Here is a 16,525-nt window from a genome sequence, read left to right as displayed (position 1 = left end):
ATATACAAACAACTGCAATGCACTCTAAGTACTGTAGTTCTTAACTACAGAACTAAGAACTAATGGAAAAGTTACAAGAAGGGACTAATCCACAGTGCCTATAGAAGGATTGCGAGACCTCAGCAGCAGAAGGGAGCAATGGCCACCTGTAAAGAAGCCACACTGACTCCATTTTGTCCTGCACACATCTGGTTGATGGCATTTTGGTAGAAGGTGCAGACCTTCAAACATTCCCCCACCAAGGTAAAAACAGGAGGTCCTGTAAGGACAAGCAGCAAACAAATTACATAATCTAAGTATGCGCAATATGTTTCTTTGTTCTTAATCTCAATAACGGCTGCTGGTTTACACTGGCATGACCATCCCTTCCCTCAATCCAAAGGATCTCAGCAGCTGGCTGGAGCATATAAGCTACTGCTCTCCACACTTATAGTACCTCAGTGGGCTGCCATCAACTACCTTTTAGAAGCCATTTTAGGGACAGCTCAACTGATCTGAGACTCTGAGCAGCTGCAGGTTGCCTTCATCTCAGTCCTCGTAGTGTTGAAATCCCACAGTGGCTGGGTGAGGGACAAGTGCAGGAGGTGTCCAGGGTCAGAGAGCTGAAGTCAGCCTGGTGAGACACATCCAGAGTGTCCTGGGCTGAACAGTTCAGTCAGCTCCACAGCCAGAGGCTGAGATCAGCCTAACCTTCTGTGGAGTTGAAAACACCAGAATCAGCACTCAGCCCTGATCCTATTGATACAGGGAATGAAATTCCCAACCCACTATGTCCAGTGTGAGTTCATGTCCTCTAAAATCAAAGAATGCATTTTAGCAACAACAGAGGTTAAGAGTAGAATATATTTATTGAGAGAAAGCAAGCTTCTGTCTGAGAGAGAGACAAAAGGGGTCCCAAGCGGGTTGCCAGGGACTCTATTTTTTCTAAAGACTCTTCGAGTAAAATCATGGCATTAAAAAGAGTTTAACATGGGGAAACTGGGTACTCACAAGGCAGATGGGCATAAGGTGGTACAAAACTATGACTAACCAATAAGATTAATAGTTCAGGTAAAATTGATTAAACTGGGGACAAAAGGGGAAGGGAATCACTTAGAATGCAGGAATTCTTAGAGAGCAGTGAATCTTCCCTAAAGGTTTGGAATGTCTCTCCTTACTTCCTCAGGGTGCTAGGGAACTCTTTAGAACTTCACTCCTTAGGATATGGATGTATTTGTATGGTCTTTTATCTTGAGGCTTGGCCCACAGCAGGAGGTGCTTGTCTTCCCCTTAGTTGCAAGGTATCTGAGCTTCTGCACTGGCTCCTTTGAGGACCTAGCCCTGTCTCACTTCCTGTAGTATTTCTAACTAACTCGGCTGCTTATAACAGTCCCCTCTCTGAAGAAGTAACCAGAACTGCCATGAGGGCGTCATGGGTGATGACCGATCTGGCTTCTTCAGGCTGAAGAGGGTTGTAGTGGTGACCAGCAGTCAGAGATACTTCTGCGGAGATCCTGTCTAGAGGCCCTCAATAGATACCAGGCATTTTCATCTTGGGTAGGCATACAGCTCTAAGTCTGGAGGAGACAAAGACAAAGAAACAGCTAAGTATGTATGGGCCAAAGAATAAAACCAGTAGGACAATTATGAGTATAGGTAACAAAGATTTCCACCAAGAGGAACTAGTAATAGCTTTCCATAAGGAGGAGAAAGACAAGGTCCAGGAGACTTAAGAATCTTACATATTGTTAATTTGGTATCCAATGTCTTGAATAGCTACTGAGATATTAGCAGAAGAGTCAGGAGTATATATACACAGCATTCAGTTTTTACAACGGCACAAATGCCTCTGTGTGCTGCTGTGAGAATGTCTAATGTCATCTGAGTTTGAAGGCAGCCTGTCTCATTAATTTTTTTCCTTATTTAATAGGGACCAGCAGCAGTGTCATTTAAGGCCCACTCAGTATAGTTAGTCAAGGCCTCAGTATGCTGCATGATGTCTTCTAATCCTAGGGAAGGGATAAAGACAGAGGCCAAATGATCATACCAGTGGAACACACTTTCTGGACCATCCATGTTGTATGTGGGTAAATTTGCCGGTTTTTCGATATTTTTGATACTCCTGCCTTGCAACCATGCAAATCCTAGTGTGCATCTGCCTATCCATCCAGGAAGCCGGCAGGGCCACAGATTGGCTCCACAAGACCAATGGGTGCCATTGGGAGCTCCCCATTTGATTCCAGGGCCATTAAACCAGTCTGTTGCAAACCAGTCATTAGCCTGAAAAGTTATTTGTGTGTCCACATTGTTCAAGGGGTGTCCACCCAAGGTGGGTAGTGGCATTAGGCCAACCAGAATAAAAGTGGTGTTTTTGTTCCCAACATAAGGGGGATTTTCTACTGAGATGTCCTATGGTGGGAGTTAATCATAGATACTCATCCCATATTTGAAAATAGCCATATTGATATCTATGGTTGTTGGCCCTTAGGATAGGACCTTTCTTTTTATCTACCAGGGGCCTTACAGGCCTGTAGAGAGGCTTCAGTGGCATTATAAGAAAAAAATCTGATTATGTCCAGGATCATTAACAATGTAATTTACAGGATCATTAAGAATATAATATTCAGAGGCCATTTTATTACTATGCAATTGTGGGCTGAACTATGAATACTGAACTTCTTTGTTATCTCATTACTATAGTCCTGTAATTTATTCCAATCACATCCTTGAAGTGGAGACACCCACCAAGGAAGTCCTGATGTACTGGACAAGGGCAGCGAGCCACATATCCTGCAAGAGGTGTGTTGTAATGATTTTGCATATGCTTGTGCCCACATTAAAAAGGAGTTGCATCCTCCTTTCAATGGTGAAGGGAACAGTAAAAGGGCTAATAGTAGCCTTACTTACCTGAAGTCTTTGTTTTCTCCTTGAAGAGGAATCTTAGGTCTTCTGTGGGTTCATAGGAGTATGTGGGTGGTTGTTCACATCCAGTGATAGTCTCAAGTTTCCAGGGTTTGTGTCAGGTGTGATGCATCCGAGTGTCCAGGCCTCTTGTCTTCAGCATGGAAGAAGTCGACAGGATCACAGTGTAAGATCCTTCCCACTGGCTGATGAGGGAGGTGATTTTACCAGCACTAAATCTCCAGGGTGGAAGATAGGTTTTCCTTTCTCTGTAGGCTGAGCTTCTGTAAGCTCTTGAAGAGTTTGTTGGAGTTTAGCCAATGAGGTGATGTCTTTTTATAAGGCATCTGTTTCTCTGACAAAGAGAAAATCATCAGTGAGGAAAGGGCATCCATAAGGCATTTCAAGCAGACTGAGGCCTAGGTTTTGAGGTGTATTTGTTATTTTGATAAGAGGTAAAGGTAGGATGAATCTGAACCCTGGTGGGGCCTTGGGCTGAGAGGGCAGTCTGACATCCAGTGGTCACCTTTGCAGTCAGGGCATGGCCCAGGGGGCTTTTGAGTGCAGTCCCTCTTAAGGTCACTTGGCTTGTGGCAGTGATGGCAGGTGAATGTCATTGTTGAGCTCTTCTTGGAGACCTGAGAATCAGACTTAGGGTCTGTTTCTCTTAATGCTGTGCCAAAGCAGCTGCTTTTTCTCAGTCTCTTTGTTTTCTCTCTTTGACCTCCCTCTCATCACAGTTATAAAATACTGAGGAGGCAACTTTTACTAAAGTATCAAGTGAGCTGCGGATTTAGCTCAGTGGCAAAATCACTTGCCTGGCAAATGTGTGGTTGTGTTTGATCCACAAACTCCAACACACACAAAATCAATGAATAAATAAAGTATCAAGTGGACTATCTGGAGGAAAAGCCATCTTTTGTAGCTTTTTTCTAATAGCTGAGGCTGACTGTGTAATAAACTTATCTTTAAGGATAATTTGTCCCTCTATTGAATCAGAATCTAAAGAAGTATGCTTTATCAATGCCTCTCATAATCCATCTAAGGAGGCAGAAAATTGTTCCTTCTTTTCTTGTTGAATAACTGATAACTTAAAATAATTGAATGGTTTAGTTCTCACTCTTCTTCAGCCTTCAAGAACACATGTCTGGAAATGTTTTCTAATCCAATCACCCACCTGGTTGTGGGCCAAGTAAGAGTCTTGCATAGGGACTGTTTGTGATCCAGTGGGAACACAGCTTTTGCAAACTCCAACTGCACTGTGTCGCTGGGCCAAGACAAAATAAATCAGTGCTGCTTTTTAAAAATAAAAACATGTCTTGTCCATTTTTGAACTCGAGTTTGGGCTTTGGGGGCTCGTTTGTGGATTACAAGATTTAATGGCGTGCTCGCTTCGGCAGCACATATACTAAAATTGGAACGATACAGAGAAGATTAGCATGGCCCCTGCGCAAGAATGACACGCAAATTCGTGAAGCGTTCCATATTTTTATAACCATTAATGTAAATGGTCTCAATGCACCAATCAAAAGAAACAGACTAGCAGAATGGATCAAGAAACAAAATCCAACCATATGCTGTTTACAGGAAACCCATCTAACCCAGAAGGATACTCACAGACTGAAAGTCAAAGGATGGAAAACAATTCTTCATGCAGCAGGAATCCAAAAAAAGGCAGGAGTAGCCATTCTGTTTGCAGACAACGTGAACTTTAAACCAACAATGACCATAAAGGACAAAGAAGGTCACTACATACTCGTAAGGGGAAAACTCCAAGAGGAAGAGATAACTATCTTAAATATATACGCACCAAACTCCAGAGCGCCCAGTTATATAAAACAATTATTAACAGAAATGAAAACTCAAATTATCAGTAACACAATTGTAACGGGAGACCTTAATACGCCATTGACACCAAGGGACAGATCGACCAGACAGAAAATGAGTAAAGAAATAACAGAACTGAATCATACCTGTGAACAAATGGGTTTGATAGACATATACAGAATGTTCCACCCAACAACATCAGAATACACATTCTTCTCAGCAGTACATGGATCATTTTCTAAAATAGACCATATATTAGCTCATAGAACATATTTAAACAAGTGCAAAAGAGCTGAAATCATCCCTTGCATGTTATCGGATCACAGCGCTCTGAAATTAGAAATTAATGATAAAAGATACCGCAAAAATCCCACAAACACATGGAAACTGAATAACACACTCTTGAGTAATCAGTGGGTCACAGAAGAAATTAAAGAAGAAATCAAACAATACCTAAAAGAAAATGAAAATGCAGATACAACTTACCGGAATCTGTGGGATACAATGAAAGCCGTTCTGAGAGGAAAATTTATTGCACTGAGTTCCCACATCAGGAAAACAGAACGAATACAAATAAATAACTTGATGCTACACCTCAAACAGCTAGAAAAGGAAGAGCAAGTCAAGCCCAAAGCCAAAAGAAGAGAGGAAATTATAAAAATCAGAGCAGAAATCAATGCAATAGAGACTAAGAAAACAATCCAAAGGATCAACAAATCAAAGAGTTGGTTCTTTGAAAGAATAAATAAAATCGATAAGCCCCTAGCCAACCTTATTAAAAAAAGGGAAGAAAAAGCTCAAATTCATGCAATAAGAAATGAAAAAGGAGAAGTCACTACAGACCCAATAGAAATACAGAAGATCATCAACACCTATTTTGAAAACCTCTACTCTCAAAAGTTTGATAACACAGAAGAAATAGACAGTTTCTTAGAAGCATATGAAGTGCCAAAGCTAGATCAAGAGGATGTAAAACTGTTGAATAACCCAATCTCGGTTACTGAAATTGAAAATGTAATTAAGTCCTTACCCACCAAGAAGAGCCCAGGCCCAGATGGATTCACTGCAGAATTCTACAAGAAATACAAAGAAGACCTAATGCCGACACTCCTCAAACTATTCAATGAAATTGAAAGGGAAGCAATCCTTCCTAAGTCATTCCTGGAAGCAAATATCACTCTAGTACCAAAACCTGAGAAAGACCCAACTAAAAAAGAGAACTATAGACCGATCTCCCTAATGAACACAGATGCAAAAATCCTCAATAAAATATTGGCAAATAGGATCCAGCAAATCATCAAGAAGATTATACACCATGACCAAGTGGGATTCATCCCAGGAATGCAAGGATGGTTCAATATACGCAAATCAATAAATGTAATTCACCATATCAATAAAGCCAAAAATAAGAATCACATGATCATTTCTATAGATGCAGAAAAAGCCTTCGATAAGGTCCAACATTTATTCATGATAAAAACTCTACAGAAAATTGGAATAGATGGTCTTTACCTCAATATAATAAAGGCCATTTATGACAAACCAACAGCCAGCATCATACTAAATGGCCAAAAATTGAAAGCCTTTACTTTAAAATCAGGCACAAGACAAGGATGTCCTTTATCACCACTCCTATTCAATATAGTACTGGAAGTACTAGCCAGAGCAATTAGGCAAGAAAGAGAAATAAAAGGGGTAAAGATAGGAAAAGAAGAAGTTAAGTTGTCATTGTTTGCAGATGACATGATACTCTACATAGAAGACCCCCTAAGCTCCATTGAAAGACTCTTAGATACAATAAATAAATTCAGGAATGTGGCTGGATACAAAATCAATACTCAGAAATCAATAGCATTCCTATACACAAACAACAAAACCACAGAGAGGGAAATAAGGGAAACTGGACTATTCACATTAGCAAGCAAAAAAATGAAATATTTAGGAATTACTCTTACGAAAGAAGTGAAAGACTTATACAGTGAAAACTATATTACACTGAAAAAGGAAATTGAAGATGATCTCAGAAAATGGAAAGACATCCCTTGCTCATGGATAGGAAGAACAAACATTGTGAAGATGGCCATTCTCCCAAAACTCTTATACAGATTCAATGCAATCCCAATAGAAATACCATCAACATACCTTATAGATCTAGAGAAATCACTCCTAAATTTCATCTGGAACCAGAAGAGACCTAGAATCGCAAAAGAAATTCTAAGCAGCAAAGACAAAGCAGGAGGCATCACAATCCCTGACTTGAAATTATACTACAAAGCAACAGTAGTAAAATCAACATGGTATTGGAATCAAAACAGAGCTGAAGATCAATGGAATAGATTAGAAGATACAACCACAACTACAAACACACTCAACCACCTTATCTTCGATAAAGGAGCCAAGCAGGTTCACTGGAAGAACGACAGTCTCTTTAATAAATGGTGCTGGAAAAACTGGCTCTCCATTTGCCAAAAACTAAAGCTAGACCCATGTCTATCACCATGTACTAAATTAAAATCTAAATGGGTCAAAGATCTGAATATTAAAACAGAAACGCTAAATCTATTGGAAGACAAATTGGGTAGAAACCTTGGAGACATAGGAGTAGGTAGAGAATTCATGAATAGGACTCAAACTGCACGGGAAATACTTCCCAGAATCAATAACTGGGACCACTTCTTATTAAAAAGTTTTTGCATGTCAAAAGAAATCTCCAGCATAGTGAAAAGAAAACCCACAAACTGGGAAAAGATTTTAGTGAACTCTCTCTCAGACAAGGGACTCTTGTCTAAAACATATAAAGAATTAAAAAAACTCAGACCTTCAAAATTCAAAGATCCAATCCAAAAATGGGCATCTGAGATGAATACGCAATTCTCAGATGAAGAAATGCAAATGGCAAATAAATACATGAAAAAATGCTCATCATCATTGGTCATTAGAGAAATGCAAATTAAAACCACACTGAGATACCATCTCACTCCTGAAAGAATGGCCAGGATCAAGAAAACCAACAACAACAAATGCTGGAGAGGCTGTGGGGAAAAAGGAACTCTCCTGCACTGTTGGTGGGAGTGTAGACTGGTACGGCCTTTGTGGAGATCTGTCTGGAGGTTTCTCAAAAAGTTGGGATTGGAAATCCCATTTATTCCAGCTATTCCACTTCTAGGCATATTCCCAGAAGAACTGAAAGCATCATACCACAGGGATATATGTGCACCTATGTTTATAGCAGCACAATTTGTAATCGCCAGATCTTGGAAACAACCCAAGTGTCCATCAACTGAGGAATGGATAAAAAAGTTGTGGTATTTCTATACAATGGAGTATTATTCAGCTATAAAGAAGGATCGCATTGAGATATTTATCAATAAATGGGCGCAGCTTGAGACCATACTCATAAGTGAAATAAATCAATCTCGCATGTATGAATACCGAATAGTTTCCCTAATGTAAGTAATGATTCAAATATATAAAAATATGTGATAATCATGATTCCCCATTATGTGGCCTTGAAGCCTTATAAAATTTTCACTTATTAATTAGAAAGGCTTTACTCTGGGCTTTTTGATATGGAAATATTTGAAGCTATAGTATATGAAGTTTTATCCAAATATTTTAAGGAAAAAGACAGACACTATGGTAACTACTATTCTTTAAAAAAATTATTTAGCTATTTCTTATGTTTATTTTAATTAAGGGAAAAACTTAAAAAATTAGGATATATAGTAGTAACTCTTTTTGATCTCCTATTAACTTGTTTTGAAGTCCTGTAATACTCCCAAGATCTTGTTTTGACTGATTAGACTCTGTTCCATTCTGTGCGATAGTAGCAAGTTTGAAGGTATAGGCAACTAATTTGAAGGCAATAAGATTCACAAAGATGCCCATTCTGGTTTGACTATTGTCTCCTTTGGAAGTCCTGTAATGTTCACAATGCCTAAGTTTTATTGGTCTTGTTCTCCACTGTTTTGTCCGGCTTTATAATATCTAATGAGATGGACAATTCCTTTTAAGGAAACAAGAGACAATGTTGATAACCATTGTTGATGACCTTGTACTCTGTTCTACATCATGTGCTATGTCTATCCTTGGTTTGGACTTACAGCTTTGTTTTGCCATATTTGACTTTATTCTCTCCCCCCCAAGAGAGTAATGAGAACTGAGGAGTAATAAAATCCAAAATGTGTAAATTTTGTTATAAAAAAGAGAGGGAGGGGAAAAAAAAAAAGAGCTCTAACGGATATAACAACAAGTGTGCTTAGGGATGTTAAATAGCTGACTATATTAATGTTTTTGGATCATTGAACACAGCTGTTTGCAGTCTCTCCGTTTGAATGTCTACTTTGTATTCTTTGATACTGTGATTTGAGCAACTATTTCCAAGATGATATTATGTAATCTATTAACAGGTGATTTCTTACTGTTATGTTTTTTTTTGTAGTTCTGTATTATGTGTAACCTTACACTGCTTTGTTTTGTTTTGTGTTCTTCTCTTTTTCCTCTTAAATAAAAAAAAAATAAAAAAATTAAAAAAAAAGATTTAATGGCATATTTTTATTATTTTATTCTTGCACAAGTTAAATTTAAACTAGTTGCTAAAGTTATTTCCCTTTATCTTCTGGCCTTCTAAAATTGACAATATGGTATTCATATCCAAAGGCAATAGCAGCCTGTAATGCTGCGTGTCTCTCACTAGAAGTGAATGTCTGATTTAAGAGTAACACTACAAAAAGAGGGGAAAAAAAAAAAAAAGAAAAAGAGCTCTAACGGATATAACAGCAAGTGTGTTTGGGGGTGTTAAATAGCTGACTTTATCAATGTTTTTGGAACATTGAACACAGCTGTTTGCAGTCTCCCTGTTTGAATGTCCACCTTGTGTTCTTTGATACTGTGATTTGAGGAACTATTTTCAAGAAAATAGTGTGTAATCTACTAGCAGGTAATTTCTTACTGTTATGGTTTTTTGTTTTGTTTTGTGGTTCTGTATTGCGTGTACCCTTACGCCGCTTTGGTTTGTTTTGTGTTTTTCTCTTTTTCCTCTTAAATAAAAAAAAAAAAAAAAAAAAGAGTAACACTACATCTTTCCAATCTACTTCATATGCCTGAGTAAGTCCTCTAAGGACCTGAATGTACTTGTCAGGCTCATCTGAAAATTTCCCAAGATCTAATTTTATTTGTCTTGGGTCACCAAGAGAGAAAGGTACATGAACTCTGGAAGTTCCAGGTCATCCATGTACTCCCTGCAAAGGATACTGCCCTTGAGGAGCTTGCTTAAACTCAGCTAAGGATGGGTATAGTCCTGGAGAGGCCTGGATTACAGCTGGCCTAGAAGCTTTATCCTTAAGGCTGGAAGGGCAGGTGGGGGAAACCTTAGGTTCAGTAAAAAAAAAGGGGGGGGATTTGATTAAGGATTTTTTGTCCTCAGGTTCTAAAGGTTCAGGGGGTGCAATTTTCCGCTCTTGGGGAGAAGACGCCTTAAGGGCCCGAGGTGCTGAGTTTTCCTGTGGCTCACATTTACATTTAGAGTATAAATAAAAAATATTTCCCAATGCATAGAAAGTCTGAATGTAGGACAACACTGACCATTTTCCCTGCTTGTCATGGTATGTCTCTGGTTGTAAAAGAGGATCATAATTAATACTTACCTCTGTATTCCACTAAGGCTCTTGGGGGTAGGTAGGCCACACACTCATGCAGAGAAATACCAATTGGATCTTTTTCAACATGGAAGGCTCGAACATCTAGTGCCTAAGAATGTATTCCAAAGGAGAAGGGGCTTTGGCATTTTGTTGTCCATGTCTATAAAGTAAAAGCAAGGCGTAAGTATGAAACCTTTTCTGTACCCAGGCATTGAACTAAGTACCGTTTGACGAGCTGTGAGTGATACTGAGCTCTCTAGTTATGCATAAAATGAGTTAAAATAAGATGTCCTTTTTTTTTCCTATTTGATAGATGTTTCCCACGTGTCTCTTGGGTTAAAACTGCTCCAGGGCAGGTGAATGCCCTCTGGAGAGAATGGACGATAGATTCTGTCAGCTTATCCACCCTGGACCTGGCACACAATCCTATATTGCTAGATAGCTCGTGAGTTTTGTTTCCATAAAGAATGTTTAATGAAGGAAGCATGACTTTGTAAGCATGTATTATAAGGGAGCATACATTAAAAGGTGAGTTGGTGGTAGAGTACTTTTCAGGTTTTTTAGAGTAACTCTCCTCTAGAGATAGATAGAACAACTGACTGGAGGAGCATTACTCCTTAATCTGGGCAAGAGTCTCCAGACATTTGTTTCTCACTTATCTAGGTAACCTTTCTTAGTAATTTTCAGTCTGTGAGTATCCTTCTGGGTTAGATGGGTTTCCTGTAAACAGCATATGGTTGGATTTTGTTTCTTGATCCATTCTGCTAGTCTGTTTCTTTTGATTGGTGCATTGAGACCATTTACATTAATGGTTATAACCATTATATGCTGATTTATTGTTGACATGTTCTCTCTCTGCTGTTGCATCTTTATCTTTCTGTTCTGTTTAATTATCTGCTTTGCTTAGTGGTTTTTTCCTTGGTGTATCTAAACTGTCTTTCAATATTTTTTGCAGGGTTGGCTTAGTGTTCATGAAGTTCTTCAGCTGTTCTTTGTCATGGAAGTATCATATTTCACCATCAATTTTGAATGATAGTTTTGCAGGGTACATCAGTCTAGGTTGGAAATCATTTTGCTTTAGGATCTGAAATACTTCACTCCATGCTATTCTTTACTTTATTGTTTGTGCTGAGAAGTCTGCTGTGATTCTGATAGGTTTTCCTTTATAAGTGATCTGTCTTTTCTCTCTGACAGCTTTTAATAATCTATTCTTGTGTTGGATTTCTGGGTTGGTGATTATTATATGTCTGGGTGTAGTTTTATTTTAGTTATGACTATTTGGAGTTCTATAGGCTTCACTGAACCTGATGTCGGTTTCTGATCTCATGCTTGGGAAATGTTCAGCTATTACTTCTCTAAATATCCTCTTGACATCCTTTATGTTGTCCCCTTCTTTTTCATTAATCCCTATGAATCTTATGTTATTTTTCTTTGCAACATCTTGCAGTTGTTGATTTGTTATTTCCTGATTCCTTGTTATTTTTAAAAGATCCTTCCTTTCCTGTTCACTAGCTGCAATCCTGTCTTCAAGGTCTGAAATTCTATCTTCACTTTCATTGAGGCGTGATGTTTTTACAGCTTTCAGTGGAGTTTTTTATTTCCTGTATATCTCTGTGGATCTGCTTTATGTATTCTGTTTGTTTCTTATATTGCTCATCTAGGGATTCTATCTTTTTGTTTAGTTTCTCCAACTTTTTAACTGTGTTTTCTTTAGATATATTCAGAATCTCTTTCATTTCTTTTATCATTTCTTCTTTTACCTGGGAGATTATTTCGAGTTTGAATTCCTTTAAAGCTTCCTGGAGTTGCTTGTTTATTTCAGTAGCTATTATGTCTGATACTTGAGGTGTATGACATATATTTTCTTCTATATACATTGCTCCTAGGGTTTCTTGAGATGGGCTGGAGATTTGAGGTTGTAATTTGGTCTTTTGTTTTGTCATTTTCCTATATTTCTGTGTTTCAAGTGTTATTTGAAATCTTCCTTAGGGTCTGTTGGGAATCCACTTCTATGTTTGCAGCTCCTGGGACTCTGGCACCCAGTTCCCCCAGGCCACTGGGCCTCTAGAACCAGTGGGCCTCTTCTGCCTGTTTAGAACTCCATAGTTCTAGATAAGCTGGGCTCCAAGGACACTATGCACCCACCTGCTTGCTGGAAACTCCATTGGAAACTCCACAGTTCTCAGAGCACTACCGGAATGGGGCGGCAGATGTAGATGCCTCAGACCCACTTAGCCACTTCACTGCATCTGGAAGCATGGAGGGTCCCGAACAGTCTGGGCTTGGGGCAGAGTGCACTGGGCACTTACCACAGGCCATGGGGCCTCTGGAACTGGTGGTGCTTGCCTGCTTGCTGAGAAATCCACAGTCCTCCAGACACACGGGGAGGCTGATGCAGGCACCCCAGATCCGCCCAGCCCTTACTCTCTACTTTCCCTTTATTTAATAATAGGAAAGGCTTTGTTGGACTTTTGTTGATTTTTGCATTTTTTATTAAAATCCTTAAGAGGGTTTTGGGGGGAACTTAATCAGCAAAAAGGCGGAGGAAAAAAATCTCATCTGCATTCCACAGGACTCATTAATGTAGGAAGCAGCTGCTTATCTGGGAGCATTGTCTGGTGGGCAGGTGCTGTGTCCTCAGCTCCTTGTCCAATGTCTGTTTAAACACAGCATCAGAGAAGTAGCACGATGACTAAGAATCCACGAAAGAGTAAGTGTAAGAATCCCATTCATGCTCACCAGTACTCAGAGAAAGCTGTATAACAGTTTTGGGAGTATGGCCATTTTCACAATGTTGGTTCTTCCTAGCCAAGAGCAAGGAATATCCTTCCATTTTCTAATATCCTCTTCAATCATCTTTTTTAGAGTAGTATAATTTTAAGCATAAAGGTCTTTTACATTCTTGGTTAGGATGATTTCTAAGTATTTCATTTTTTAAGATGCTATTGTGAAAGGCAGTATTTCCATAACTTCTCCCTCATGGGGTTCTTTGTTTGTGTGCAAGAATGCTATTGATTTTTGAGCACTGACTTTGTATCCAGCAATGCTGTTGAATTTGCTTATTACCTCTCGTAGTATTTTAATGGAGTTTTGGGGGTCTTCTATGAAGAGTATGATGGCATCTGCAAATAATGATAATTTAACTTCCTCTTTTCCTCTATTTTTCCCCTTTTCTTCCTTCTTCTTGTCCCATTGCTCTGGCTACTGTTTCCAGAACTACATTGAATAGGAGTGGCAATAGAGGACATCTTTGTCTTGTTCCTGATTTTAGAGTGAAGGCTTCCTGTTTTTGTCCATTTAGTATAATGTTGGCTGTTGGTTTGTCATAAACTGCATTTATGAAATTGAGGTACATAGCATCTATTCCAAGTGTCTGTAGGATTTTTATCACGAACAGGTGTTGGACTTTATCAAAAGCTTTTCCTGCATCTATTAAGATGATCATATGATTTTTATTTTTGGCTCTGTTTATGTGATGTATAATCTTTATTGATTTGCATATGTTGAAACATCTCTGCATTCCTGAAATAAATTCCACTTGGTCATGATGTATAATCTCTTGATGATTTGCTGCATTTTATTTTCCAATATTTATTGAGAATCTTTGCATCAATGTTCATTAGTGAGATTGGTCTATACGTCTCCTTTTTGGTTGGGTCTTTCTCTGGTTTTGGAAGGAAGTATCTATCAGGGGATACTTGCCTCCAAGAATGAGTTAGGGGAGACTACTATTCCAATTTCATTGAAGAGTTTAAGGAGGACTGGCATTATTTCTTCTCTAAATTTCTTATAGAATTCAGCCATGGATCCATCAGGACCTGGGATTTCCGTTGTTGGTAAGTTTTCAATCACATTTTGGATTTCAGTAGCTGATACTGGGTTATTCAAAATTGTTATATCTTCTTGTTTGAGCTTTGGTAGTTAATATGTTCCTAGAAATGTGACCGTTTCTTCTGCATTTGGCACCCTATGTAAGTAGAGATTTTCAAAGTAAGTGTTCATTATCTTTTGAATTTCCATGGGTTCTGTAGTAATTTCCTTCTTTTCAGTCTTTATTGTGTGGATTTGAGTTTTTGCTTTCTTTTTCTTGATAAAGGTGGTTAGGGGCTGGGGATTTAGCTCAGCGGCATAAGCACCTGCTTTACAAGCAGGCGGTCGTGAGTTCGATCCCCGGTACCGATAAAAATGAAAATGAAAATGAAAAAAGCTGGTTAGAGGTTTGTCAATTTAGTTTATTCTCTCTCAAAAAAACCCCAGCTCTCTGATTCATTAATTCTTTGCACTGGTTTTTTTAGTTTCTATTGCAATAATTTCTATTCTAATCTTTACAATTTCCTCTTTTCTATCATCTTTAAGTTTGACTTGCTCTTGCCTTTCTAAAAGCTTGAGATGTAGCATTAGGTTATTTATTTCTGTTCATTCCATTTTCTTGATGTGACTATTTATTGCTATATATTTCCATCGTAGTACTAATTCCCTTGCGTGTCATAGGTTACAGTATGTTGCATCTGAATTTTCATTGTATTGTAGGTATTGTTTTATTACTTATTTAATTTCATCTGTAAACCACTGGTTGTTCAGAAGGTTGTTATTTAAGTTCAATGTATTTTTATCACTTTTTAAATTTTATTTTAAAGAGAATAAAACAAAAGAGGGAAGAACAGAGCAAATCAGAATGGAACAATGTAAGCAACACAGCACTTCAAAACAAGACATCCAGATATTAACAGTAGCTACCATAATGTCTCTTTCTTTGAAATAATTGAGCATACCTTCACACATAATAACATCAAACATAACAAAATGGTATAAAACCATTCAAGAGAATGAAAGCATTAAAGGACATTCAAAACCAAATAACAGAAAATGAACAATAGCTACTATAATGTTTCATTTTCCATAAAAATTTATCTATACCATCACACATATTAAAATCCAATAAGACACAACATGATAGAACCAGTGGAAATAGAAGAACAAAAGCATGGTAGAACTTCAAAGAAATACGATATTAAATCAGCAATGGCTGCCATATGTCTTGTTTTCTTCAAAATAGCTATTCATACCATCACACATAAAATAAAAAACAGAATAAAACCATTCCAATGAATAAATGAAAACATTATAAGGCTTCAAAGCAATGTAATGGGGAACGATGATTACCATAAAATCTTCCATATTCATCATTTCTTACACTAGGGAGACTATATGTATTTATACATGTGATTTTGATTTATTTCACTTATGAGTATGATCCCAAATTGCATACATTTATTTATAAAGATCTCAACGTGATCATTCTTTATAGCTGAGTAGTATTCCATTGTATAAAGATACCACAGCTTTTTTATCCATTCCTCAGTTGATGGACATGTAGGTTGTTTCAATATCTAGCTGTGTTTTGTTATGTTTGATGTTATTATGTGTGAAGGTATGCTCAATTATTTCAAAGAAAGAGACATTATGGTAGCTACTGTTAATATCTGGATGTCTTGTTTTGAAGTGCTGTGTTGCTTACATTGTTCCATTCTGATTTGCTCTGTTCTTCCCTCTTTTGTTTTATTCTCTTTAAAATTCAGGAGTGACATGGAATCCCAGTGAGGTTTTAATTTGCATTTCTCTAATGACTATGATGATGAACATTTTTTCATGTATTTATTTAACATTTGTATTTCTTCACCTGAGAATTATGTATTCATCTTAAATGCCCATTTTTGGATTTGGTCTTTGAGTTTCAGGGGTCTGTTTTTTTAATTCTTTATATGTTCTAGACAGAAGTCCTTTGTCTGAGGGACAGTTCACTAAGATTTTTTCCAGGTTGTGGGTCTTCTTTTCACTATGCTGGAGATTTCTTTTGACATGCAGAAACTCCTTAATAAGACATGATCCCAGTTATTGATTCTGGAAGTATTTACCATGTAGTTTGATTCTTGTTCATGAATTCTCTACCACTCCTATGTCCTCAAGATTTTTACCTATTTTGTCTTCCAACAGACTTAGTGTTATTGTTTTAATATTCAGATATTTGATACATTTAGACCTTAGTACATGGTTATAGGCATGGGTCTAGTTTTAGTTTTCTACATATGAAGAGCCAAGTTTTTCCAGCACCATTAAAGAGTTTATCTTTCTTCCAGTGAACATGTTTGGTCCCTTTATCAAAGATAAGGTGGTTGAGT

General features: G+C 37.9%; 1 non-coding gene across 1 annotated transcript; it reads left to right on the top strand.

The window, feature by feature from the left end:
• Nucleotides 1-4,264: 4,264 nt before the first annotated feature.
• LOC134473641 (U6 spliceosomal RNA) lies at nt 4,265-4,371 on the top strand. Its single transcript, XR_010043992.1, has one exon. It is a non-coding gene; the product is annotated as a U6 spliceosomal RNA (small nuclear RNA).
• Nucleotides 4,372-16,525: the final 12,154 nt, after the last annotated feature.

The sequence above is a fragment of the Cavia porcellus genome, unplaced genomic scaffold, assembly GCF_034190915.1.
Source record: "Cavia porcellus strain 051 isolate PalLab524CR breed Dunkin Hartley unplaced genomic scaffold, mCavPor4.1 scaffold_27, whole genome shotgun sequence".
Taxonomy (NCBI): Eukaryota; Metazoa; Chordata; class Mammalia; order Rodentia; family Caviidae; genus Cavia; species Cavia porcellus.
The sequence above is the reverse complement of the archived record's forward strand: the minus strand, read 5'-3'. Positions and strand labels throughout refer to the sequence as shown.